General features: G+C 46.9%; 1 long non-coding RNA gene across 1 annotated transcript; it reads right to left on the bottom strand.

The window, feature by feature from the left end:
- Positions 1-2268: 2268 nt before the first annotated feature.
- On the bottom strand, positions 2269-7097 carry LOC116236811 (uncharacterized). The gene is made up of 3 exons (XR_016467086.1): positions 7009-7097; positions 4224-4422; positions 2269-3615 (listed from the first exon to the last, which is right to left on the bottom strand). It is a non-coding gene; the product is annotated as an uncharacterized LOC116236811 (long non-coding RNA).
- Positions 7098-27064: the final 19967 nt, after the last annotated feature.

Below are 27064 nucleotides of genomic sequence, written 5' to 3' on the forward strand. Positions count from 1 at the left end.
ACAGGGAAAAAGTTGAAGAAGGGCTGAGGAAGCTCATGCCTGACTTTAAGCTCAAGCCTGCAATTATGCACCAAGGATGTGGCTGGAGAACATCAGTCCCAAAGGCTGGGGAGGACCCGCTCACCATGGCCCCAGGCAGGGTGGGATTCCTGCATCCCATGCCTCCTCGTCCCAGCTTTCTGGCCCAGGATTTTGGCTTTCACGCTCTGCTAAGTTTATGCCTGTATGCAAATCCTTTGCAAGTATGCTCATTAAATCATTTGCATAAAATCTCCCTGGAGGATAGTAGGAGCTAGAAAGGGGCAGGGTTTCTCCACTTGCCTTTGAGACTTCAGAGGTACAGGGATGTAGTTTGTCAGCATGTGCGTGGATGTGGACATATACCTCATTTATCCAGGCCAGAATGCATCCGCTTGGGAAACTTAAAGGCAAGAAGATCATTTTGGATTTTCTCCATCTGAAACTTGGCAGGGTAGGAGTTAACCCTCCCTTTCTGGCCGGAGAGGCTACAGCTGCCTGTCCTGAGAGCAAGGCATTACAGGACAGAACCAGCTGTGAAGAATTAATTTCTCTCTTTCCTCCTTTGTGTGGAGGGCTGGGGCTAATGGTACAAATGGAGAGAGCTTCTGAGGAAGGAAGGTAGAGGGTAACCAGAGGAGGATTTCTCTCTCTTTTTGCGGAACTTGGCTGGAGTGAGGTATTTTGAGCTTTGCTGTGGACGTGGCAGGGCAAAGATGTGTCTTCTCCTTTGACTGAAGAGAGTCCTGCTGGATTTGGATGGTTCATGTATTGTGTTTAACTTGTGTGTACACACATATGCATGCTCTTCATGGAAGCAAGCAGGCTTGAACTGCAAGGACATTGTCATAAGTCACCTTCCAGTGGAGACTCGCAAGTATCCTTAGGTTGAGCTGCTTGCACAGTCCAAGAGAAGACGAGCTGGAGAAGGCACAAGGTGCTGCTTGCATCTGTCTGCCTTCCAGGCTCCAGCTTCGCAAGCAAAGCTATGCCTGACGGAAGCTGTGCCAGAAAGGAGCTGAGGTCTTGGCAGCACCCTTTCCTATCTCCAGCTCTGGGCTGGCACTGGTTTCTGAGGGCTCTGGAGCAGAAGGAAGGTGGCTTCCCAACATCTCAATCTTGCTGCCTGGCCAGCTTTCTGCTCTGGTGCCTGGTCTTCTGCCAGCAGAAGCGTATGTGATATCTCGCCCCTGAAGCTGGTTGGTTTCAGTCTGTAGAGGCTGGTTCTGAAGGCCAACAATATTAATGAAATGGGAGAAACGTAGCAAAGGCACAGACTTGCTGAGTTACTCCCAGCTGATCACCTCCCACATTTCAGAGCCCTGCTCAAAGGTTTTAAGATGTGGGTGGGCGTGAGCTGTTAACAGGTCGCTGAGGAAAAAGTGCAGAAAGCCAGCTCAGCTGGTCTGACTTCTGAGGCTCAGTGTGCTCCGGCTCTTCTAGTCCTTGTCTTTGTGGATTCTCAGGAAAACAGTTAAGTTTGAGAGTTCTCAGATGGACTGGGCCATGCTGTACCCGCAGCTGGCCTTCACTCTCAGAGTTCATTGCAGTCATCCTCAAAAAAAGCCAGAAATCTCTACCTATGGCTTTCCTGGTGTGTGAATCACAGAAAATAAGGTCAGAAGGGATATCCAGAGATTATCTAGTTTATCCCATTCCACAGAGCAGAACAAACAGTGCCTGCTTCTTGCATAACAGATGGGTATCCGACCTTTTCTTAAAAGCATCCCCAGACAGAAATTCTCAGCTGAGATCACTTGTTCTAGCAGTAAACCATCAGGAAATGCATGGTGCTGTATGTACTGCTGCTCTTTGATCCCACTTCTTGACCTATTTGCAATGGATGCAGAGCACATCATGTTCCCTTCCTATCTACTGCTGCTCTTTATGTAGTTGAAGACCACCACTGTGCCTTCTCCTGATGCCTCGTGTTTGCATGGAAAATATTATTCTTTGGTCTTTTGGTAGATCATATTTTCTTCACCCTTGATTGTTCCTATGGCCCTGCTTTGGTTTTTTCACAATTGTTCCTCAATTTCCTTAAGTCCAGTGTGCAGAGTTCCAGTAAGACCTCAGTAGTCTGAGTGAGGTGAAAGACATATGTCACACAGCAGGCAGGAATTACTCCTGGCAGTGTGTGCAAGCACAGTGCTTGCTTCAATGTATTTTTTTAGAGGAAGGGAGGACTTGGGTTTGGAAGTTTTTTGTTTGTTTGTTTGTTTGTTTGTTTTGGCATTATATTATTGTAGGATCATAGAATCATTTGAGTTGGAAGGGACCTTAAAAGGTCATCTAGTCCAAATACTGCTGAAGTCCAGTTTTGTTTGTTGAAGTCCAGTACTGTTGATTTCAGTTTGGTTTGCCATCCTCTAAAGAGGTTTTTACCCTTGGATCTTCAGATTATGTCTTCTTGTTATGATAATAAAATGTGAGAGTCAAAATCATAGAATCACAGAATGATCCAATAAAGGATGGGTTTATCTGCAAGTTCTTGCATACCCTACTGCCCCAATGGAAAAAAAAAATGCTGTTGAGTTCACAAATCTTTGCTGTTACACAGCCCCTTGTTATTTTTCAGACATTTATAGAATATTTATTTTCCAGTTTTCTCTGGCAATTCAAACCAAGCTGTTTCGTGCATCTTTCTTCAGCTCCTTCCTTTTTAAAAGGGTTTGCAACTCCCTTTTCTGGTCTTCTGGTACAGTGGTGGTTCTCTGAGGTCTCAGAGAGCTGCTAACCATCACGGGATTGTTTCAACAGGCAGTACAAGAGTATAATATTTAATCCGAATAAATACTCTTCACTTCTTTCTAGACTGAGTTCTTTCCCTGTTATCATTCAGCACTAACTGTGGTAACCATTTTGTCATAAGGGATTATTTTACTGAAAGCTGAAGCAGGTAAATACTTCCACTGTCTTCACATCATTCACTACCACCTCCCCTTTTGTTCCTCCCACAGCCTTCATGTCACTGCTAATGTATTTGAAGTTTTCTTGATGTCCCATTGATCCTGCTGGTTGATTCTCTTTTTCTCTCTTGACTTTCCTGATTTGGTCCCCACACCTTCAGGCTGTGCATTTACATTCATTGGCATGTGAATCTAGTTTCTATTTTCCGAAGACACTGTTTCATGTGTTAGGGATCAGTGAAGTGGTGATGATTTAGGCACATCATCTTGTGACAGTTGCTTTCCCTCCTCTGTTGGGATTGTTTGAATTGATGTCCTTACCACCATTGTTTCTTTTAGCTGCTGCCAACTTTCCTGAATTCCCTTTTCTCTGAGACTTGTTTCTCATGATTATCAGTTCTATGAGGTTTTTGAAATATGCTTTCTGGAAGTCCATTGTGTTTATTTTGCTGTTCTCCTTCCTTCCTTTCTGACAACTCGTGAACTCTGTTGTTTCGTGGCCGTTCTCACCCAAGCTGCATTCCTCTTGCATGTTATAAGTGGTTCATTCTCTTTGGTTACAGTCAAATTCAATTCTCATTTTGATTATGTATCAAGATTTTAATCTCTTCTACTGCATTCTTTATCTGGTGTGTGTTATTTCATCAGGTGATCCACTGTCCTCTTCAGCATCCCTCCAATGATTATCCTGTGAGTAATGGTATTTCCCCTAGTTTATATGCCTCTATCCAAGTGTTTGATGCTTGTATTTACCTGTTTGCATTTGAAACCAGTCCTTGCAGATCCTAACTGCATTAATTTGTATCCCAGAGATGCTCCTACTGCTGTGTGCATTGAAAGCTAGCTCTGATCACCAGTCCTTTTCCTTGGAATACTCACCCAAGTCAAAACCTTCCTGATGATACCATCTGCCCAGCCATGCATTCATTCCCAGGAAAAAAAGTATGAAGTAAATGATGCCACTTGTGACCTAAGTAGCTAGTGTCTAATTCATTGAAAGAATTTTCCCTTCCTGCTTCCTGTCCAGAACTGGTCTGACTGATGATAAGAAAACCCACTCTGGGTATCTTGGTTCTAGCCAACGGCCAATACAATGCTAATTCCCAAGGGAAATTCTTAGGGGAATTATCCAAGATGCAGTGAGAAGTTTCCCTTCTTGAAACTCAGTTTGGGTTCAGACTAAGCTACTGACATCGGTGTTATCTTGGATAATCTGCTCTCAGAAGATGGGGACCTGGCATCCATCTCCTGAACCAAAACACTTATAACCCTTCCATAACGTGTCTCTATTAATACCTGAATCTTGGTCAGCTTTCGGCCTTTCTTTCAGCTGGTGCTTTCCAGTGCTGTCTGTAAGGAGGTGCTCAGGAGCTCAGCAGATGCTCTTGCTTGCAGAAGACAGCTCAATTCATTTGAAAGAAGTGACCCAAGGCCAGGGCCACACCATCCATTGTGCTGGATCAGAGTCCACAGTCACAATTCATCTGTTTATGCCCTGATTAGCCATTAAAATAAAAATTTTATCACCCCTAGTTAAAAGCAGGCATAAATGAGAGCTTCCTCTTCTGAACAAGGGACAGTGCTCCAAACGAGAATCTTCCTTCCTGGAGCCAGGCAAAACACTAAGAGGGGTGACAGATGATTCATCTGCCAATGCTTTCCCATCAAAAACTGTAGCTAAAACAAGATTACCAAGAAGAAGAGTGCTATTAAAGGAGGAAACTGCTCCTGTAATTTTGTTAAGGAACATGAGATTATTTAAAAGCCTTTTAAAAAGTGTGTTTGTTCCAGGAGAGGAGGGGTGAGGGAGGATTTTAGAGGGATGGAGATGATCAGTCTTACTTTCGTATAAAGATTCATGCTGCTTTCTTTGCCCTAGCCAGCAAGGGTGGCTATTTCAGGGACCATTTTAAATCATCACTCCAGTCCTAATGAATGGGGCACAACCTGCACCTTAGCTTTGCAGGGGCTGAGAGCAGGGAACAACCAGTGCGGGGTGTGAGGAATTTGGTGCACCAAACTACACATAATTGCAGGTTAAGGCTTTTACAGCCTGCCTTTTTGTTCCTGGCCCTGGTGATCCCCCACACATTCACACAGCAGCACTCTCACATTGTATGGTATTGCTTTATAAACTCTCAAAGCCACGAATGAGCAAGCCTCAAAGCACGCACCTTGCTTCACTCACAGACAGGCTGCCAGCACCTTCAGCAGGCCCAGATATATCTTAACCATGGTGAACTACACTAAAAAAAGGTGTTAGTGCAGTGAGTGACCCTATGGGGTGCAATGCAGGGACCCCATAGGAGCAGTGCAGAGACTTACAGTGCTGAGTGATTCTACAAAGCAAAGTGCGGGGAACAGAATGGACCCATAAAACCAGGTGCTTTGGTCGTGCAAAAAGCATTTTGTGTACAGTGTCAACTCTGCAGCCAGAGCTGTGCATTTTGATCAGATTTTCAAGGTCAAATGGAAACACGACAGTTATGTAGTGTGACCCTGGCTGCTTGTTATGGAGCACGGATCCCCAGATTAGTGACAGAACTGCATTAGGAATGGGTGCAGGTTTCTCTGTGCCTTTCCCATAGACAAAGAGTGCTCTGGAGAGGGGCAGATACCCGTCAGCAAGGAGCTGAAGCTGTGCAGCCATCTCTGATAAGGGCTATGTTTAAAATGCAGAGCTCTGCCAAGCAGAATGTTATTAAAATTCGGGTTTGTAGTGGGGTAGAATGGGGATTTATTTGAATTGCACGAAGGAGGTTGGAAGTTGAGAGAGGATCTGATAATGAACGAATGAACAGAAAGACTGAATTCAAGTTGGAAAAACAGCTCAGGATGTGGGTTGTTTTCTGTAGTTAATCCCTTCTAAATATTTAAGGGGAAAAAACAGAGGGAAGGGAAATGGTGCTTTGTTTAAAAATAGGATCTAAGCTCTACTAAACACATAAAGAAATCCCAATGATTCCTGTGCACTCAAGTCCCTCCCCTCAAATGAGCTTGATCCACTTGATGAAGTCCATGAGGAGCCAAAAATGCACACACCAAAGATCTGATAGCCTCCAAACAAGCTTCGTGTTCAGTCCTTGAAGTGCAGTTCAGAGCACAGATTGTGCACAAGCCATTGCCTACATGTGTGCGCATGGAGATAGGGATGGGACCTGCTCTTGCCTTGGGTGCAGACTGCATTTTTTGGTCCTTTGCAGCCCCCTCACTGTTCCCCATATGCAGTCCCTCCCTGCAGGCCAGCAGCATTCCCCAGAGCCCCAAATCCTGACACCAGTCCACTACAGGGGGTTGGAACTCTATGATCTTTCAGGTTCTTTCCAGCCTACACCATTCTATGATTCTGTGATTCTCTGACCACCCAGGAGCTGGCTGCACTCTCACCTATGGGGTGTATTGTGTCTTTGCATGTATTTCCAGACAAAGCATGTTACACCTAGTTCCTGATGCCAAAGCTTTTCAGTTCTGAAAGAGCAGTAATTCACAATGGAACGAGTATTTCTTCAATTTCCTTCGCTTTGAAACGGAACCGAGAATCTGTTCTGAATGGAGGCAGACGAAAAATGCTCCATGTTAATGCACGCTCTGGGTTAGCTGTCTTTGTTAAATTAGAAGGAGTGCTGCTCATTTCCCATCTGGTCCTCTGTGACATTACTTCCAGAATACATTCACAGCTCCTATTTGTGCGGTGCAAGTAGCTGGCTGTAGTACCAACTTTACCTTTTATAGGCTGCTAAAACACGGGTGCCAGATCGCAAAATAACGCTTCACTTCTAGGAAGCATCTGTGGACTTCTCCTGCTTCGACAGCTTTCTTTTTTCCCTCCTCTTATTTTCTTTAAATGTAACCATCTATGTGAAATGAGTTTGTTGTCAAACCGAGCTGATGGTTTGACAGCCCCGGAGCCTTCATTGCGTGGTGAGGATGCAGCAGGCAGAGAAAGCGATGCGCTATCAGTCTGCCCTGAGGGCTGCAGGAGCAGATAGGTCCCATCTGCAGCTCTGCTCAGTGCCTTCGCTGCCTGCTGTGCTATGCTGTGCATCCTCCGCCCCTGCCCTGCAATGCGTTTCATTCTTACCTGGGTACATGCAGGCTGGTGAGCTGAGTTGCCCACGTGCTTTGACCACACCATGAATTCTCACCATAGCAACTGCCCGCCCCAACAGAACGTGGGGCTTATTAAAGAGGCTATTTGTGTACCTCTCAGGCTGTGAGAGTGGCACAGAACCTCCGAGCTGAACAATGCCACAGGTGTCTTCCCATGTAAAACATGTAATTATTGCCTTCTGTAAGTGAAATGGATATGGGAAGTCTGCGTGGGGTGGCAGTGAAGATGTGGGGTGGCACACTGCTATTAGTGCTGTTATGAAAGGAAGATCAGCAGGCACGCTCCCCAGAAGATGGTAGGTGGTGTTGGTTCACATAGCATCATGTAGAATCATAGAATCATTAAGGTGGGAAAAGACTACTAAGATCACCCAGTCCAACCCCAACCCACCCCCATTGTGCCCACTGATCACGTCCCTCTGTGCCACGTCTTCAGTTCTTGAACACCTCCAGAGACAGTGACTCCACCACCTCCCTGGACAACCAGTGCCAATGCTTCACCAAATGAGGCTCCCAGAAAAGGGGTACATGGAGCCACAGCCAGAGCACACCCCAGACCAGGAGTACTGAGCATCCCAAACACACAGCTGCACTTTCTGTCCAGCAACCAAATGTTCTGCGTGCTCCTACATGCCCCAGCAGGGATTTCAGCTTGCTGTCGTGCTGCTGGCTGCATTGCCTGCCTACTGCTTGGAGGCTTAGGATCATCATCAAGGGTGGCCCAATCCAGATCACAGTGTGCTAAAGGAGCAAGGAGCTGCACTGCAGCACACACTGGCATCCTCTTGAAAAGGAGGCAGGGCTGTGTGTCCAGCACTGATGGGATGCTTGGGATTTCATGCAGGCAGGTGCTTGCAGGAAGGTATGGTAAAGGACAGAAATGCCTCTGTGATGAGCATGAGCCTGGGAACTGGAGTTCATCACATTGCTGGCTGCAAAAAGCCAAGGTCTCAAACAGCTTTTATTAACATTTTACCTTGAACTACCCTGAGAGCATCATTTCTGCCATTTGGTGGCAGCCAAGGAGGTCTGGTCTCCATAGCTAAACTCACAGAACAAGGAGATACCCCACATGGCAGCAGGGAATAAATTTCTGCAGAACAATGTTTTCAACTACCAGGACATTGAGAAGGCTGCCATGGCTTTGCTGACATCAGCCAGAGCATGGGGCACCAAGCCCCACATGTCAGTGCGTGGGGAAGCATTCTGGTCCACTTGGACACCACTGCCCACTGTGACATCTGTGTTCTCCATTTCTGGGCGCGTGAGTTGAGATGGCAAGGATTTCATTTTCTGAGCTGCCAGGCTCGCCTTGTTTTTGCTGAAATCAGGACAAAGCACAGCAGAAGCCTGCAGTTTGGTTGTAGTGGGGTATCTGCATACCTGGAGGGCAGAGGTGATTGCTCTCCCTTTGAAAGGACAAGGATGGAGGGTCGTGAAGGAATGAAGATTAAGCAAATGCCAGCAGTGAGCATGTAGAGGGTGATCAGATTAGAGGGAGAGCTGCAGGCTGTGACATGTGGGGACAAGCAGAGTTATCCGGGGCAGCTATGGGCTGTGGGGCTCTTGCTTTGTGCTGCTCACGTCTGTCAGAGAGGTGCAGCTTGGTTGTGGCAGGTCAGTACCTCCTGTTCCACCCCACCCAGTCCTTGTGACCAGGCACATTTCACAGTTGGAGGTATTTTTCTGCTGGCCATCATATGAGCAGGAGTATGTCCCAAAACACGGCCTTGAGCACCTTGAGGAAAGATTTTCACAGCTAAAAGCTTTGCAGTGTCAGACATTTGGTGGTGTGTGAAGACACAGAGATGCTGAAAGATGCTTTCCTGCCATTCAGTTACATTAGGAGAGTGGCGATGCATGTTGGCCTCCAGCCTCCTCATAGGGTCATTCATTGCTCACTGAAGGATGTTGGGTCAGCCTTGTGTGGGACTGGCTACATCTGGGAGAAAGTCAAGGTCCCTTGGAAAGGCACAAGTTCCCAGGGATGAAAGGACGCTTAGATGGAGGCAGCAGCTATGGGGCTGCCTACGCACCACTCTCTCTACATGTGCTCCTGCCAGCTGGAAAGGTGTGCAGCCACCATTTGGGACCCCATCTGGACCCAAGCCCCCAAATTCACCCTGGTTCAATCACCTGGGCAGCGATTGCTGCGGGTTGAACAACGATCCCTTTGTTTTCTCATTTCTGAGTCGTCCCCCTCCACTGCCTCACATTTCCAGCAATGAACGAGACCAACTGCCAGTTCGGAGAATTATTTGTGTGGCAGAGCGTGCCTGATGGGAGAGACACCCATCGCTATCCGTTTCCATTAGCAGCCTGTCAATAGAAATTAAATTACATGAATAAGGCACTATCGGTGCCAACATCACTGCAGGAAAACATTAATTAATCCTCATTTACATTAGTCAGTGCTACCAGCAAATAGGCTCTTCTGTTGCTACAAAAGACGTTTCCACAAATGATTGTTGCTATCTGATAAACAGATTCACAGCACTGCACTGATTCACTTGTTGGTCGCTCGCCATCATATTGGGGTCTGAGCAAAGTAAATGCTTTGTGGGATGCTGCTCAAAGCCCAGGTTGAACATTGGGTCCCTGCATGCTATTCATCCAACCCGAAAACTGGGGCTCCAGGCTGCAATTAGGTTACAACAGTCAAAGCAAATTTATTTTTCTAAGGACTTTTCGATGTTCCTGTCACCATTATATCTAAACAAAGTGAAAGGTGTAGTGATCTTCAGGGGGTGCTGTGCAATGGGAGGAAAACAGATGGGGAAGATTATTCCCTTCATGCTTGAGAAGGAATGACATTAACGGCAAGACAAGGGAAAATGGCTTGAAGTTGAAGGAGAGAAGATTTAGGTTGGATGTCGGGGGAAATTCTTTACTGTGAGAGTGGTGAGATGCTGGAACAGGCTGCCCAGAGAGGTTGTGGATGCCTCATCTCTGCAGGTGTTCAAGGCCAGGTTGGATGGGGCCCTGGGCAGCCTGGTCTAGGTTAGATATGGAGGTTGGTGGCCCTGCCTGCAGCATTTGAGTTGGAGATTCATGATCCTTGAGGTCCCTTCCAACCAAAGCCATTCTATGATTCTATGATTCCTTCTGTCCAAGTGGTGCACACTGCTGTGGGAGCTGTGCAGGTGTCAGCCTGAGCAAAGACAGCCTGAGAATGTTTAAATCCAAGCAATGTCCTAATTTTGCCTTTCAACCCTTGATAAGTTGCATTGCGCATCTTTATCAGTGCTGCAAATGTTTTATTTTTCTCCTTCGCTGCAGATTGAACTAATGGGAGATGAGGATGGGTGAAAATGGAGATGGCAATCCCCAGCAATTTCTGCCAGGAGATAAAGAAGGCCATTAGCAGCTCTCCTGGGCAGCAGAGTGCTGTGTCACTGGTGCTACTCTTCCTCCCGGAGCAGGCAGCAGGGCTTTATGTTTGGTCCTTTCTCCTGGTGCCGGAGAGCCACTTGGATGTGCAGGTGTTGGTAGTTTTGGAATACTGTTTGATGTCTTGGCTATATAGGGTCTGGCAGGAATCACTGCAGTAAGTCTGTGGGTCTGTGGGAACTGCCCTTCCATTTTGTTTTTTCCTATCACAGGCCACGTGTGCAGCCACCAGATGTCTACATGGGGATCTATAAAGCAATAAGCAGCAGAGTCCAGATAACAAGGCTTAGTGGGAATAAAGATAAGGCAGCATCCACGCCATCAGTGCACACATGGGAAAAGACGAGAGCAGGAAGAGCAGGAAGCACCTCACAACCTCTGTGCACGAGAGCAAGATAGACCCAAGATAGAGTAAGAAGGAGGAGATGCAACCCATCAACCTCCTTCTGCATCCTCTCTGCGCCCATGGATCTACTGGGAGAGGCATTCTGGTGCACTTCCCTGAAGCTGATGTGTGAAACAGTCTCTGCAGGAGATAATGGTGAGCAGCCCTCAATGAAAGCAGGAGCTAAATCTGATTCATGGTAATCGCATGAAATGTGTTACCCAGTCATCTGCTGCTTTGTACAGCGTGCCAACACTGATATAATGAACCGCTGATCGTTCACTTAATAGCTACACAGTGGCTGAAAAGCTGGGGACTCCTACATCATGTAAATTTGCCTAGATTTCATACGCCTACTGGTGACCTCCAATCCCTTTTGCAGTAGTTTAGTTCCTCAGAATATAATTCCTCAGATTTTTTTTCTTTTTTTTTTTTTTCTTCAGTGAGGTAATTGAAGCAAGAGTTAGGTCCCTGGTGTTACATTAAATTGCCTTGAATTACCCATGGCAGAAAGTTTCAACAAAGGTGAAACAGCGGGTGTTTTTTTTTAGATGCTCATCACCAAATTTCTTTGCATAAGATTCTTTTTTCTTTTTTTGCCCCCCAGTAAGTCTTCACTTATTTTTCCAAATGTTGAACCTTTCTGCCTGAGAGCTGATGGTACTGCTACTCCAGGGGAGTCTCAGCATGTGGGACAAGTGAAATTAGCAGTAATCAGATAAAATTATATGGTATTATGAGGGACTGATAGTGCTGAAAGAGAACAAGAAACCGTAGATAGTCTTACCTTGAGGGTTTTAAAACATGATGATTTAAAGAAGCCAACTGCAATACGTACTAAGATGTCGAAGCCAAAAATAACCTTCAAATTGCTCATTACCTTGAGGTTGTGGATGCCCCGTCCCTGGAGGTGTTCAAGGCCAGGTTGGATGGAGCCCTGGGCAGCCTGGTCTAGTATTAAATGGGGAGGTTGGTGGCGCTGCATGTGGCAGGGGTTTAAGATTCATGATCCTTGAGTCCCTCCCAACCCTGGCCATTCTGTGATTCTGTATTTGTGTTGCTGTAGTCCTTGGAGGCCTAGTTGTTGTCCAGCACCCCATTTTGCAAAGTTCTTGTTGGTTCTCCTCCCTTGTTTTACATTTGCTTTGAGATAACAGGTGATTGCATGGGAAATAGAAGCTGGGAAGGAGACCAGCCCTTAGGCTTTGCTCTCAAAAGCTTCCCAGAAGAAGTAGGGCATTTCCATGGATAAGTACATGCCAGGCATCCCATCAGAGTCGTGTTTAATCAGTCAACAGTGATGACCCTCCTAAAAATTTCCCTTTGCCTTAGATAAGACATATCTGCTCTGATAACCTCAGTATTTGCCTTATACAAGATATTTCCTATAACAAGTACAATGAACTAGATTCTATTTGTTTAAGCAAAATTATTTTTGTAAAGAATGGCTGGCCCTGATTCAGACAGTTGCAGGTGCTCTTGGGTAGCAGATAGCCACAGCAATGTCCTTTTGCAGATAGGCTGTTCCTTGCAGGGCTGTGCTGGGCATCCCCCATCCCTACCTGTGGGCGGTGAGCATGATGCCCTATAACTCTTCCCACACATGGACCCTGAAATCCCATGCGTATGTTGGTTCCAGTCCAACATGAAGAAGCTGAGCAAAGCTTTGGTGTCCTTAGTGTCTTCTTTTCAAGCAAAGTTTCTTCTGGTTTTCAGGTTCTTCAGTGTTATGCCCTGAGAAAAGGTGGTAGTAAGGAAAAGGCAGTAGATGAGAATGCAATGGGTCCTTGGTTTGGGAACATGGAGGTGGACTATGGAAGTATGAGAAGAATGAAATCATGTCCCCAGACAGGAAGTAGACACTCCTCTTGGTCTTTCTTACCCAGTAAAGCAAGAGGTCATTGTAGGGGAATTGGACTAGATGACCTGTAGAGGTCCTTTCCAAGTCAAACAATTCTGATTCCATGCTGTGATTTCTACGCTAGCCAAGAGATGAAGAGAATGTTATGGAAGGGAAAAGGAGAAGGAAGTCTACTAGAAACAAGACATGCTTTCACCTTCAAGAAAACTTCTGCCAAAGAGTCAGCAGAGATTTCAACTTTCACTGTAGTTTATATATGTCTCCTTGGGTGTGTGTCTGCCTATGTCAAATCCCCCAGCCCAGGCACAGTATGCTGACCACTCAATTGAATCTGTGAAGAACATTATACAGACCTACGGACCCAGGAATGACAAGGATTTTACAAGGGGCATATACACACAGAGGACCCTGAAGCCTAATAAGGAAACCCTTTACCATTTGTTTAAAGACTACATAATTTATGTTTTTCATCATCTCACAGAGGAGAGAAGGCTGTTTACTTTGATTTGTTGATGCAGCAATTTTAAACACACTATATGGTATGTGGAGTCAATCTGGAAAAAAAAACCAAAACCAAAAACCACACCTTTTTGATTGTGGTGCAATCAGCCCAAAAGCTACGGCATGTAAGGAAGAAAGCTGCCTGCATGTGATGCAGAGTGCACCATTCCTGCTCATGTTACGCACCAGTGCCGTCTACGCAATAGCCGTGATCACTGCCACCTTGCAGGAAGAATGATGGGAAAAGCAAGAAAAAGGGCTCAAAACATCAAGTTTGTGGTGTGTTGTGAAGCAGGAGGAAGGAGAGGTTCCTGTTAGGGCTGCAGGGCTCCCAAAGCAGCGGGTGCAGGCAGGTAGCTGCGAGGCCAGAGGAACAACAGCGAGGCAACTCCACGGAAAATCCGCAGTGATAAATTGTTTGCTCTTAGTATAAGCAGGTTCATAAACCAATCTGATCCCTGAGGCTTGAGAGAGACCAGATACCAATGAGCACATTTCCAGCTGCGGGGCTGGCAGGAATCATACCTGGAATCCTGACCCAGGTACGGCCTCTCATTGTGTCTCAGTGCCAGGTTGGATTCCTCGCAGTGTCCTCGCTGGGTTATCCAGCACTGTCACACATGGTGAGGGTCTCAGGGCTAAAACAAGCTTTGGGTTTGCAATCAGAGGCAGCGCTGTGCTTTGTGCGCTCACCCCATCCATCCACCTCTTACCCTGCTGAAATCCCTCCTTTTGCTCCAGTGTCCTCGCATCTCCTCTTGTTTTCATTTGCAATACACAAGTGTGCTGACGATTCTAAGTGTGGACAGCAGGCCTTCAATTCTTCAAACTTTTTACAAGAAAAGAGTGCACTTTGCCTAATATGGGCTGCTCCCTGGGCTCTTTGCTTACATCTATAATTTTAAACAGAAGGAGTGGGTTTTGCTGGTGGCTTTTATTCCCTCCTTGCTCTCATTTATTTTACTATAAGGAAAGATGTGGCCACAGTCCTACTTCTTTGTGCAGAGGATTTGCCTCCAGGCAACAGACAAGAAGTAACAATTTAAATTTGATAGTGTATTTTCATAGACCTGATAAGCAAATGGCAAATACACACTGAAAAAAAATTTCTGCCTTCAGTTGCTGAGTCAGATTGGAGTAGGTGGGCTACACAAAAGAAAGGTCTAATACAAACATCTTTCTTTGTTTATAGCAATTGATTTTCTTTTTCTTAACATAAATTGTTCCCTTTTTGGGTTTGGGGGTTATTTTTCTTTTCTTTTCTTTTCTTTTCTTTTCTTTTCTTTTCTTTTCTTTTCTTTTCTTTTCTTTTCTTTTCTTTTCTTTTCTTTTCTTTTCTTTTCTTTTCTTTTCTTTTCTTTTCTTTTCTTTTCTTTTCTTTTCTTTTCTTTTCTTTTCTTTTCTTTTCTTTTCTTTTTTTTCTTTTCTTTTCTTTTCTTTTTTTTCTTTTCTTTTCTTTTCTTTTCTTTTCTTTTCTTTTCTTTTCTTTTCTTTTCTTTTCTTTTCTTTTCTTTTCTTTTCTTTTCTTTTCTTTTCTTTTCTTTTCTTTTCTTTTCTTTTCTTTTCTTTTCTTTTCTTTTCTTTTCTTTTCTTTTCTTTTCTTTTCTTTTCTCTCTTCTCTTCTCTTCTCTTCTCTTCTCTTCTCTTCTCTTCTCTTCTCTTCTCTTCTCTTCTCTTCTCTTCTCTTCTCTTCTCTTCTCTTCTCTTCTCTTCTCTTCTCTTCTCTTCTCTTCTCTTCTCTTCTCTTCTCTTCTCTCTCTTTTTTCTGTCTTTTATGTTTATATTCTAATGCAGCTGGGAATTTGTCAGCAATATCTCTTATCAGAACTTCTTGCACTGTGCCAAAATGTTTATAGAGACATTCAGTAGAGACAGAAAAGAACTTCATAGTGCAGAGACTATTCCCTGTCTTGCAGCTTAACATTTTATTAGAGGTCATGAAATCAAGATATCACTTTAGCTAATGGCTAAAGCGGACCAAGAAAATCCTCTCCTTATCTCTTCCGCTCCTTTTCCTGCCGAGATATTTTTGTCAAGGTGAAGTTTTAGTGGCATTGAAGCACTTTGGCATTTCTCAGGAAAACCTGAATTTCTTTTGCGGAATACAGAAAGGCTTTTATATGTGTTAGATACTGTTTCTGCTAGCAAAAATGTCTAAGCAGAAAGGTTTCAACCAAATTTACTAATAGCAGTGTGCTTTTTATTCCTATCTATTAATAGCATATATTCTAGTCAGTACTTGAAATGAAATGGACATCTATTAATACAAGTTTCAGCCTGGATTTCTGTGTTCAGATCATTCCATTTGAATTCTCTTTGCTCGCGGATTTGTTCACTTCAGGGAGGCACTCAGTTTACCCTCAGCGTCCTTTTTGCACTGAAGACCCGATCAGTCACCAGCTGTGAGCAGCGTTAACGCGTCACCGCCTCTCAGCATCTCACCCCTCTGCTCCCTTGGATTGGGTTGCAGCGATACCCAGGTCATCACTGTAGGCGTCTGTCTGACAGTGCTGGGGTAAGCAGCAGCAGCTAACGGAGCAGCGACAAGGAGGAGAGGCCAACAACATGTTGTCTGCTGGTGGCCATGGCACCAGCAAGGGATGAGCTGAGGGCTTGCAGTGCTCCTGGGCAAAACACCTCACCCCTGTGCAGCTTCTGGTACAGCAGAGCCCAATGGCCTCCAGCATGCTCTCGATTAAGCCATTATGCTTGTGACTAATTACTTAAATATCTGCTTTCCTTCTTATGTTCTCTCGAGAGGCTCCTGCCCTTGGGCTGACTCACAGCGAGCAGGTGCTGCTGGCACTCAAAACATGGGCCTGGTTCTGCTCCTGCTGGGCCCACAGTCTCGGTGCATCTCCTTATCCACAGTGTGGGAGCTCACCGCCGGCCTCTGCCTTTGGGTTCTCACAAACACAGCACTCGCATCCAGAAGCTGCTTCATCCGATTCTAAAGACATCACCGCTTCCAGTGTGGAGCTCTGCGTGTTACCAGGGCAGGGCCTGTGAGAAAGCTGTCAGCTGCGGGACCGGCAGAGAACTGAACTGCACTGCAGCTGTTACGGTTCTGACAGATGAATCTTCCTTCTTCACCAAGTCAGCCTTCCTGAAGGAAGCGAGGCAAGGGGCCAAGCTCACATGGTGCTGCAGTGCAATAGTCTCCAGAACACTCGTTCCAAAATTGCAGGTCTTGCATGAGCTGAGAGCAGAGAAATTTGGCAGCCTCAGCTCTGTGTATGCAGCTGAGTTCATGTACCAAGACGAGGCATGGGCTTCAGAGCAGAACCTTGTTTTGTATTGAGGGAGAGGTCAAGGAGAATACCAAGGAAGGGAGTAGCATTTCCTCAGGTATGGAATGGTTAAGGGGTTCTTGGCTGCAGTGCTGTTTCTGGGTGGATCCTCTCCCCCTTCTGGTGAAGCCCTGACATGTGGTTTGGGTAGCCATGGGCTGTGGTAGGTGACCATCCTTTTTTCCACCTCCTTCCCTTGGTGGCCCACAAGCCACATCTCAGTGTGGCAGTTCTGTCCATCTCTGCAGAAGACGAGGAAGGGTTGTAGAAGCAGCAAACATCACCCAAACAGATTCCTGCTGGCTCTACCTGGATGCTGGACGTGAGTTGCTGGGGTTGAGATGTACCAACCCAGCTGCTTCCCATGGGATGCTGCTGCTCAGAAGCTACAGTTGCTTTGCAGCCCATGCCCCAGCTCTTTGCCAGCTCTGCTGTGCCCTCCCAGTCGTCCTTCCAGCAGCACAAAACATCGATGCAGAGAGCTCTGCAGCTGGAAGAGCAATCACCTGTCTGCAAGGACCTCACACCACGTTATTAACGTTTTGTGGCAAGAAAAACATCACTGGGAAAGACTTTCCTCCCCAGAACAGGGGCACAGCTACATCTGCATCACGGCTGTGCTGAGCCAGCTGACAGATCTATACAATTTCCAGACCCGTGCCTTGCTTGTCCTTAGCCTTGGAGAGCAGATGCAGCACCACTGAGCTCATTCCTGCTTTTCCTTCCATATTAGGCAGACCCCTAAGTGTCGTGCCCTTCGCAGAGCTAACATGATCTCCAGATAGCAGCAGATGGCACTCGACGGCTTGTGTTGTGTCCGGGACGCCTTGTGCATGCATTGCCCTTCTCCAGGCTTCAATTCCTTCACCTAACATTGCGCCGCACCACCCCATCCCTTCTGGGTGCCACTGCTGGAACATGCCTTGTCTTGTGTTTGGAGATAGCTGGTTGCTTGGGCTCCAAAGGAGCAGGTACCACTTGGAACAAGCTACTGGTGCTGTAAAGAAATGGTTCCCAACCATCCCCTTGCCTAGCAGCCTCCCTGTGACCAAACTCTAAAACAGGCAGCAGAATGACCAGCAAATTACTTGATTCACTTTGGCCTCTGCTGAAGCCTCCTCCTCTCTCCCATGCCTTTGGGCTGTGCTGGAGTGAAACCATCCTCACCTCATGCTTGTGGTGCTAAATATGATGAAGGTGAGTGAGCGAGGCACTAGCAAGCACAACTCATTGTCATGTAGTGGCCTTCTGCAGGACAAGTCTCATGCAAATATACCACGGTAGTCATTGGAAAGATAGAGCATGAACAGGAAAGCATGTCACCTTACAGACATTCATCTGTAACAAGTGTATTCCATACTCATTCTGGGAGCTGGGATTTTGAGCCATTGCAAGAGTTTGAAATATCTACGCAACATATTTATCTTAGCCTGCGGCTTCAGCACTTAGCGTGTTCTGCAGTCTGTAAGCACAGAGAGGGGTTTTCGCCTCTTCCTGGCAGAAGTAACAGCCTGGCAATCGCCTCTGTGTGATTAATGCAACCAAGTGTTAAGTGCGGGCAAAAAATGGGACAATTCCTTGCTCGTGCAAACCCATCAACCCAGCGGTCGGTCTGGGTCAGGAGAGATGATTTATTTTCTGGTGGGCAAAATGTGCTTTAATGCACAGAGAAGTGACTTAACTCCAGGTACGCAAAAACAAGGGGTTGATTTCACGTGGCAGATTCCTACAGATGAATCCATCATTTTGGCACTTGGTATAAACCAGAAGATTGAAAACAATGGGTGTGCTTGATAACAAAGAGTAGATTACATAGGTCACCTTCTCAGGCTGAAATACACCTCTGCCTTTGTGGAGTGCCTTAATTCCCCATCAGCATAGCTCCCTGTGCCTCCTTGCACACCTTTCCACCCCTCACCACCCTCTGAATTTGCACTCGGGGCTTTTGCACTCCATATCCATTTATTCAAAGGCCAGGCAGAGTTTTCACCAAAACTCTCTGTCTTCCCCAAATGCTGGGGAATGGTGGTGGCACCCTGAGATCTGCCAGCCTGGTGGGAATCATAGAATCACAAAAACATTAATGTTGGGAAACCCAGTAAGACCATCTAGTCCAGCCATCAACCCATATCCTTTCACATCTCTGACCACATCAGCCTTAATGCTTGCAAAGCCAACTTCAAGAAGAATAAACTCGAATCTGGGGCAGTGCTGAGACATTTATGCCCTCCCCTCCGGTGGCAGAGCAGCCTTTCCAGCTAAGGGGAGAAGGTGTGCACTTAGCTCATAAAAATAAATAGTGTTCTCTGCTGCATTCCTGGACGTAATGTTTGCAGATCTGATATTCACTTGTGCCGCTCCGGCAAGCATTAGTTGGCTCAAATACTAAATATTTACATAGTGTGTGTCACGTGCAGGCTGTGAGGAGGGAAAGCATCATCGCTCCCACTTACAAGGGAGTTAAGTGACTTGTCCGTGGCTGCTCTGCAAAGACCCCAAGCAGGACCCACAAGTGAGCAGAGCCCTGGGCACAGAATGAGCTCTTCCTTGGGGATTTGGGAGCTGTCGTTTTAGGGAAAGGTACCCCTTGGCAGTGAGAAAGGAGCAATAGAGAGCTCAATTTGGGAAAAGTGTGTGGGGGCATCACAGAGTTGCATGGCTTAATTTCATGCGGAATTTGGTGCCAGAGCGTTTGAAGAAGCAGCAGCTGCCCCTAACTCCAGAAATGACCTGGACTTCTGAGAAAACTCATCTCTTCCCACTGGCGTGGCAAACAAATCATTGCTCTTTCTGTTGACAACAAGCCATAAATTACCCTGTTATATAAAAGGGACTGGCAGCCCGCAGAGCTGCGACCAGGCCAGTGAGCAGGGGGCTTGCTTCATCTAGGAGGGGCAAAATCCTGCATTGAAGGCAGGTGCCCCCGGTTTACCCAGCAGCACGCTGGCTTTCTGGCTTTTTTTTTACTGCAGGCTTCTGCAGTAAAGGTCGCATAGATGGCTTGAGAACAGCTCACCCCACTCACTGCATGTCATGCGAATGCAGCCGAAAGTCTCCCAGGACTGGTTGTCTCCTGCATGTTTATTTTATTCAGTGGTATCATGTCAGTGTGTCTGCCTAAATATAGCTTCTGTGAAGAGCATTTCTAAGTTTCCTGTTACAGTTTCACTCGCAGTTACCTTACAGTAAATGGAGGAAAATCAATGTAAGCTCCATTACGCGCCGCGTCTAAATGTGCCTTGCTGGAAATTCTGCCTGGATTGATTCTCTTCCTCTGGAAACTGCGTGCCCTGTCTGCCTCCCTCCCTCTTCTTTCTCCTTTTTTTCTTTTTTGTTGGAATAAACCATGACTTTATCATTTCAAACCCCTTGCTCTCCGTTATCTGACGTGCCCTGCAGATAAGCCGCTCGGAGGAACTGACAGTGCAGAAACCATGGAGTCCCTGGGCAGAGTTGCCACTGTAAAGCCCAGATTAATTGACTTCATGTGGCATTTGGATATGACCATATCGGCAGCTTAGACAGAGTAAATTGAGCAGAAGGGTCAAATTCAAGGTAATCTCTGAATAGCAAACATTAGCCAAAGAGATTGCTTTTGTCCTTTACGGCCTCAATGATCCCACAAATAGGGAGAAAATGATTGCTTTAAAAATGTATTCCCCTCTCCATGGTGTTTAAATACAGCTCCTTTACCCGTCCCTTCCAGTGGTACAGATCTACAACTACGCAACAAAAATACTATTATCATATCCCTGCGGTGTTGGTGTCAGCCGGTCTCCAGTAAACAATCACGGCTATAAAATGATCCAACAGATGTTCTGCTGGAGAGGAGTAGTCTGAAATAGAAAGTCTAAAAATACATTGGCAGAACCAAATCACACCCTCATTCTACTGCCAGGCTCTGCCATTTCAGGCCCACAATTGGCTCCCCGGTCCCCAAGTGTAGGCAGAGCTGTGGCCATCAGCCCGTGGGGGGATGTGGCCAATAGGGCCAGCACTGGCCACCCAAAGGGCTGTGCTGGTCCTAAACCTGTGCCTATGAGACTGAGGGCTGTTACTGTCTGCCCCTCTAGTAACACAACACCAAGGGCTCTGCCAGTGCTAACAGACTTTCAGAAATGGTACATATTGATATATATGTTTAAAAGCTTGGACTTCTGGAATGTAATACTCAGAGGGGTGCTGTTGGTATGTGTGAAAAGCAAAGCAAATTGCCTCAGCTGATGTAGGGAAGCAGGATGGGTTATGTCAGAGGAAGAGCAAGGCTTGGCCTTGAGGAGCAAAGAACCATACCTGGGTGATGCTGCTGGGGAGCTGGGGCTGGACCTGGGGCTCCTGCACTCCTGTTGTGAGTGCCCAGCCCCCGGTACAGCAGCGCTACTTCATCAAGATTTTTTTTTTTTCATTATTGTCATCTTTTCCACATTTCTACAGCCTGGGGCAGAGCAAGAAGGATAGCACAGAGCCCACAGGGGTTAAGAAGTAGCTCTACGTAACCACGTCTATGGAAACCTGGAGACAAAAGCAGGGTTATGTTGTGCTTCTTTGAAAGGAGGGACTTAAATTGTCATCCGCTCTGCAGAGAAGAGGGCTGCAAACAGGAGGGCCCAAAAGAGAGACCCTACAGGCCATCACCATCGGGTCCTAGGGGGCTCATTGCAGCAAGTGAGGAGCAGGTGACAGCGCTCCTTTTGGCCTCCAGTTGCACTATCTCAGGTTCTGATCCTATCAGACCCCATGAGCCAAACAAGATGAGGCCACAGCAGCAGCTGGCTGGGAGATTTCCAGGAAAAAGCAGTGTGCAGCCAGTGCACTCCTGCCTTACAAACCAGGCACTGCTCAGCACGGCTCAGGGTCAGGGGCTGAACCATGGAGGGTCCTGACCCAGAGGGTCCTGAGGACTCATCCATCTGCACGCTCCATCCAGTGCCTTCCCGAGGTGCTGCCTGGGATGCCATCTTCCACTCTGAAAGAAAACAATACATCCAGAGGATGTTAAAGGATATAAGCTGGTGTGCTTTGTCTTCTGAGATGACACAAGCCTCTCTAATTTATCACTGATTAATTCTTGCTCCCTGTGCTGTTGCTTTTTTTTTTTTTTTCCAGTTTCACAGAGGCTTCAGGCTGGACTCATAAACTCCAACAGGAATTAGTATTGCTTCAGCTTCCCGACACGGGTTAAAATCAATAACATTAAAGTTTATTTTAAACACTTTGGTTTATCAAAGCAATTTTCTCAGCATTCCAGAGTGCTGTATTTTTTTTTTTTCACTGTTATTTGCAGTGCATTAGGTGCAGTGAAAGTCTTTCACAATCCCATTTGCTTTCAAAACCCTTTCTACCAAACCCTGCAATGAGGATATAATTCATTTGGTGGAAAACAAACATTGGACCCAAGGTACAGCGTGTGCAAAGGAGCTCAGATACCCACGAGTTTTGCTAAAATGAAGTTGTAGTGTGTCACTGTCCTGCAGAAACTGCTGGCCTCGTGCAGCTCATATTAAAACCATAAAATATATCAGTGCTTTTAAATAAACTCTTTCTTGGCCAATTGCTCTGCACTGAGCTGATGTTTGCAAATGCATTGTGTCGTTATCACTGAATAAATGCATGTGCAAATTTGCTAGAGCACAGCACCTGAAAGGGAAGAGCAGACATTTCTGCAGGTGGGAAGGGGTTGCAAAAGGCAAAGTGGAGGCATAGATTTGATGCATTAGCTCTGCAGGTGAGTCCCCTAATGAGGGCAGCTGGGTTGTACATGCATGGCACCCTGCTGTGCTGCAGCCCTGCCTGAGCTGTGCAAAGCAGGATTTGGGAAGCTGATCCACAACTGCTGCAGGCTCACTGCTGCGATGCAGTTTGCAGCCATACACGCACCAGGTTGTGAATTTTCACTTCTGAAAATCAGGTCAGCTCTCAGGTGCCAAATGTGGCATTAGAAGTCTAATTTTAGGCTCACGGCTTCTGAAAGCATCCCAGTACATGCTCAGCTCTGCCCAGCTTCTGCAGGCTGGCAGGGAAATTTGCATCGGGGAGGTTTCGCTGTGTGCACACAGACAGATGCAGAAAGATGATCTGGATAGAGCAGCCTCTGTGAAGGCAACACAAGCAAAAATCCAGAATCAGTGATTTGCTTCTCAGCACAACTTTGGGGTTGAACCCGCAGAGGTCCATGTGCTGGGAATACGTAGAGACAACTTGAAGCCCCAACCTGCAGGCAGAGGGTCGGGATGAGGTGCATGAGGTGCTGCTGGCCCCGGTGACTGAGCCCACTGCTGTGGGCTGGGGGGAGCTGAGGGCTGCAGAACGGGGAGGTGGGAGCAGGGATGGAGGGGGGAGCTGCAATGAAGGAGGGGTAACCACTCACTGCCCTGCACCCCGACCGTGTCCATAACTGATCCTCTGATGTGACCCCTGGGTTATCTCAGGATGCAGATTGACAAAGTTCTTGTTTGCAAAGGACAGTGGTGTGAGTTATCTGAGATGCTGGCTATATGCATGAAAGTACAATACTTGGAGCTCCTCGATGCAAAGGGCTGTGATGTGATAGATGAGATACATATTATAGGGTCTTAAATCATGTCTGCAGCACTGATTACAAATTCCCGTAGTCCTGCCTCAGCATGCACCGGGATCAGGGTCAGACCTGGAAATGATTCCGAGCAGATGGATGATTCAAGTGCTCCAAATTCCTGCATGGACTCCAGGAGAGGACTTTGCTTATGTACTGCCTTTGTTTTCTCTCTCCCTTTTCCCTTCCAGCCCTGGCAGATGTGTGGGACACAGCAGTTGTATTCAGCTCTTCGCCTCTTTGGTTCTCCTGGGCTGACCTTCAGAGGATGTGTTTCCAATATCCTCTCTATACATAAATGGCAGTATTGCTTTGCCATAAGCTCTGCTCCTGTGTGTCGCATCCAGGCTGAAAGCCATGGGATGTTTGAGGCCACTGCTCTGAGAGCATCCAGGGAGGTGCCATAGAAGTGAAACAACTTCTGGGCCCTCCCATGCAGACACCAACACCATGTACAGGGATTGTTTTCAGCAGCTCTTTATCAGGAAAGGGGAGCAAAGTGCTATTATCTGAATGTAGTGACTTAAGGATAAAAACTCTTCATGTCTCCAAGAAAACCCTAAGTGCTTGAGGCTCTGTACTGCTCTTCTTTAAATGACCCTTTCTTAAAGAAGACCCAGTGGGCATGCTGGAGATGACTGCAGATAGGGGAGCTAATTAGTTTGCAACCTGCAGCTGCGAATATGAAACGTGGGGGGAAGCTGGTTGTTTTACCTAATTCTGCAGCTCTGAAGAGGAAACAATGGCCATGCATTGCAACCAGGACAACTGGGGTAGCCCCAGGGCTGCTGATAAGAAGCAGGGTTAGGGCAGGAAGACAACATCTCACTACAGGCAGTCACCAACAGAACTGGAGATGCACTCTTGGACAGAATAAGGGTTCTGGGGGAGAGCAGAGGTGAGTGTGTTCCTGAAGGGAATCATAGAATGGCCTGGATTAAAAAGAACTTTAAAGATCATCGAGTTTCAACATCCCTGCCACAGGCAGGGTCGCCAACCACCAGACCAGGCTGCCCAGAGCCACATCCACCCTGGCCTTGAATGCCTCCAGGGATGGGGCATCCACAAGAGAGAAGAGATTGTCCAAAGGAGGGCTATGAAGATGGGGAAGGGCCTAAAGCCTTGCAGCACAGCTGGGCTTAACTGTGCTCGTTCAGAGTACAGCCCTGCTGATGGCTGTGAGCAAAATGAGAGCTTTCGCCTCCCGTGCCTGTAATTAGGCTGCACAGAAGGCAAAATATTCCATGATGACAACTTGAGAGCTGAAAGAAATAGGTCTTAGCAGACGCTGATTTGCAGGATAAACAAATCAGTTCAGCTCAGGTTCGTCCCCTCTGCCGCTGACGTTCTTTGTTCTTTGATTTAAAGTGTCAAATACAGCACTTGTGCCGCACACAAGTGACAAAAGCCAGGACAGACCCATAAATCTGCAAGCAGAGTATACACCCAGTGCCCCCGGAGGTCTGCTGCTTTTGTCTATCATCCTTGGGCCTGGAGGAGCTTGGTGCTTATGCAGGGCTGCCGTTCCATAAAGCAGAACTCCATTTTCAAAGCTCTAACAGCTTGCAAGTGAAACGATAGCCTTTGATGCTGAGCTCTCCCAGGATTACTGGGCTGTATTAGGTTGTACAAGTAAGCAGATTGAGCTTTGTTAATTTAAACTCTCAGTCTCCAAATTTGAGGGGGGAGCAGGGGGTGACGAGGGGAGGCAGATGCTTGTCCTGCCCTATCCCATCCCACTGCTCTGGTATTGCCATTCCAGCACAGATGACAGTGCTGCCCCTGGTCCCCATCCCATTTGAAATGATGTCCCTTATAAAGGTTCATTTGTGACACGATGTGGAGATGTGGCATTTGGGGACTTGGTTTAATGGGCACGGTGCTGATGAGCTGATAGTTAGACTTGGTGATTTTAAAGGTCTTTTCCAACCTTAATGGTTCTATGATTGCAGGATTTTATTATTTTAGGAAAGAGTGGGACCCACAAACCAGGGTCGGGTGCTGGGCCCCTCCCTGCTATTGCCCCATCACTCAGTGCTGGGGCATTCCTTGAGGACTGGAAAGCCCAAGTTCATCAAGTCAGTTAAATGGAAGCCACTCAGAAATATGCTGAAAGCAGACAAGGAAATAAATTACCAAGAGATGTCTCCTGAAGACACGTGCCCTTTCTGGTAAGTTGAGCTTGGGGTTTGAAAGGACTTTGCCTCCTTTAGAGGTCTGTGGGCCCTCTGAGTTCCAGGTTTAAACCGAGACATAATTCAGCCCTTTTAATAATTAAAAGGCATTTGAGTCTCCTTAGTCCAGAGGAGCAGATAAGCAGCTTTCTGAGCACTAAAACTCAGGCTGGTTTTATAAGGGGCATTAGTGCAATGGTCTTTCAGTGTTCAGTAATAGGAATATTAATGTACAGAGAGGCTTAGAGGAATCATCTAATATTCTATCTTTTGGCATTTACGTTTTTTTAAACAGCACTGCCACTCAGTGTGGATGCTGCTGCGTGCCCCCAAGCCAAGGGAAGGGAGGCCAGGAGTTGGACTCGATGATCCTTGTGGGTCCCTTCCAGCTCAGGATACTCTATGTGATAATAAATAGTGCTGAGCGTGACGGGGCTGTGCGATGTGCTCGTATCTCTGCTCGGCGGGGTCAGGATCTCCAACAACATCCTTAAGTCCGTCCTGGAGCTGCCTGGAGCTGTCCCGACCTTCCGCCGTCCATGCGGTGGGTGATGGCTGGAGCCCTGTGCTGGGCAGCCTTGCATCAGCCCCGTTTCTCTGAAAAAGTAGCTAAAAATAGGCAGGGAGCTGTGCCATGGGCTGTGTGCTGCCGGAGCCAGGCTTGTTTCACGTTGCAGCAGCGTTGGGACTCCAGCCCACAACATGAGGGCAGCGGGATGGGCACCTTCGTTAGGGCCGGGGCGGTAACGAGGAGGATCGGGGAGGTCTCAGTTTCTTTATCTCCTGTAAGAAGGTTTGTGCCATAAGACGATACCTTGCTGCAAGGCAGTCTGGTCAAGTGGAAATCAACACTGGCTAAGTAAAGGCTGATCATCCTGCTTAGAGACTTGAATTAAAAAGCTTTGCCAATCAGCTTTGATTGATAGAAAAAGGACGGGGCATTAGGATCAGCCACAGGGCTGCAGGAAGCAGGACTGTCCCCTCCATTTTTTTGCTTCTTTTTGTGCTTGCTGACACCTCCCATTAATCCGTCTGGAAGCTGAGCTATATTAGTAACTGCAGGGTATTTACACATCGCTTTTGCCAGCAAGAAAAAAAATCTGCCCATTAGTGTCCATCCAGGAGCTAAATCCTCTGTTGGAGGAGCTGTCACTGCTCTGACAGATAGAACCACTAATGTTGCCCAGTGCCTGAAAAGCCACTGGAATCAGCCCTTATTCCTTGGTTATATCAGTATTATTTTGTCTGTGCTCAGTGGGGACACTGGGATCAGAGCAGTAGAAGGCACAAAGCCAAGCAAAAGCAGCAGGGCCTCCTCCAGCCCTCATTCCCCCAAACTGACTTTCTTCTCAGATAGTGATGATGCAGTGGCACAGCTGCCCAGGGAAGTGGTAGAGTCACCATCCCTGGAGGTGTTATAGAATGCATGCAGATGTGGCACTGAGGGACGTGTCAGTGGGCATGGTGGGTAAGCTGGGGTTGGACTGGGTCATCTTAGTGGTCTTTTCCAGCCTTAATGATTCTAACTGCTTTCACCTGGCTGGGAGGCCATCACAGCCACTCCCTGCTCCTTAGAGGCAGCATACAGTGCTGTCCCTCACCTGCATGCTGAATAGGAAAGGAGGGTTTGAGATACCTTGTGTTTGGTTTTCCTGATCCCATTGCCAAAGAAACACCCCGAAAGTGCAGGGTGGGATTGGGGAGCCCGAAGGAAGAGAGGTTACGAAAGGAGCTGTGGGTTATCGGAGCGAGTGCATTCCTGCGGGGCAGGGCAGCCAGGGCCGCTTTCAGAAAGCCCAGGAGGTGTTTGCACAGCACCCACTGCTTGTCCCAAGAACATTTCTTAAATTGTTTC

Source organism: Phasianus colchicus, chromosome 5 (genome assembly GCF_987193195.1).
Source record: "Phasianus colchicus chromosome 5, bPhaCol1.hap1.1, whole genome shotgun sequence".
Lineage (NCBI taxonomy): Eukaryota > Metazoa > Chordata > Aves > Galliformes > Phasianidae > Phasianus > Phasianus colchicus.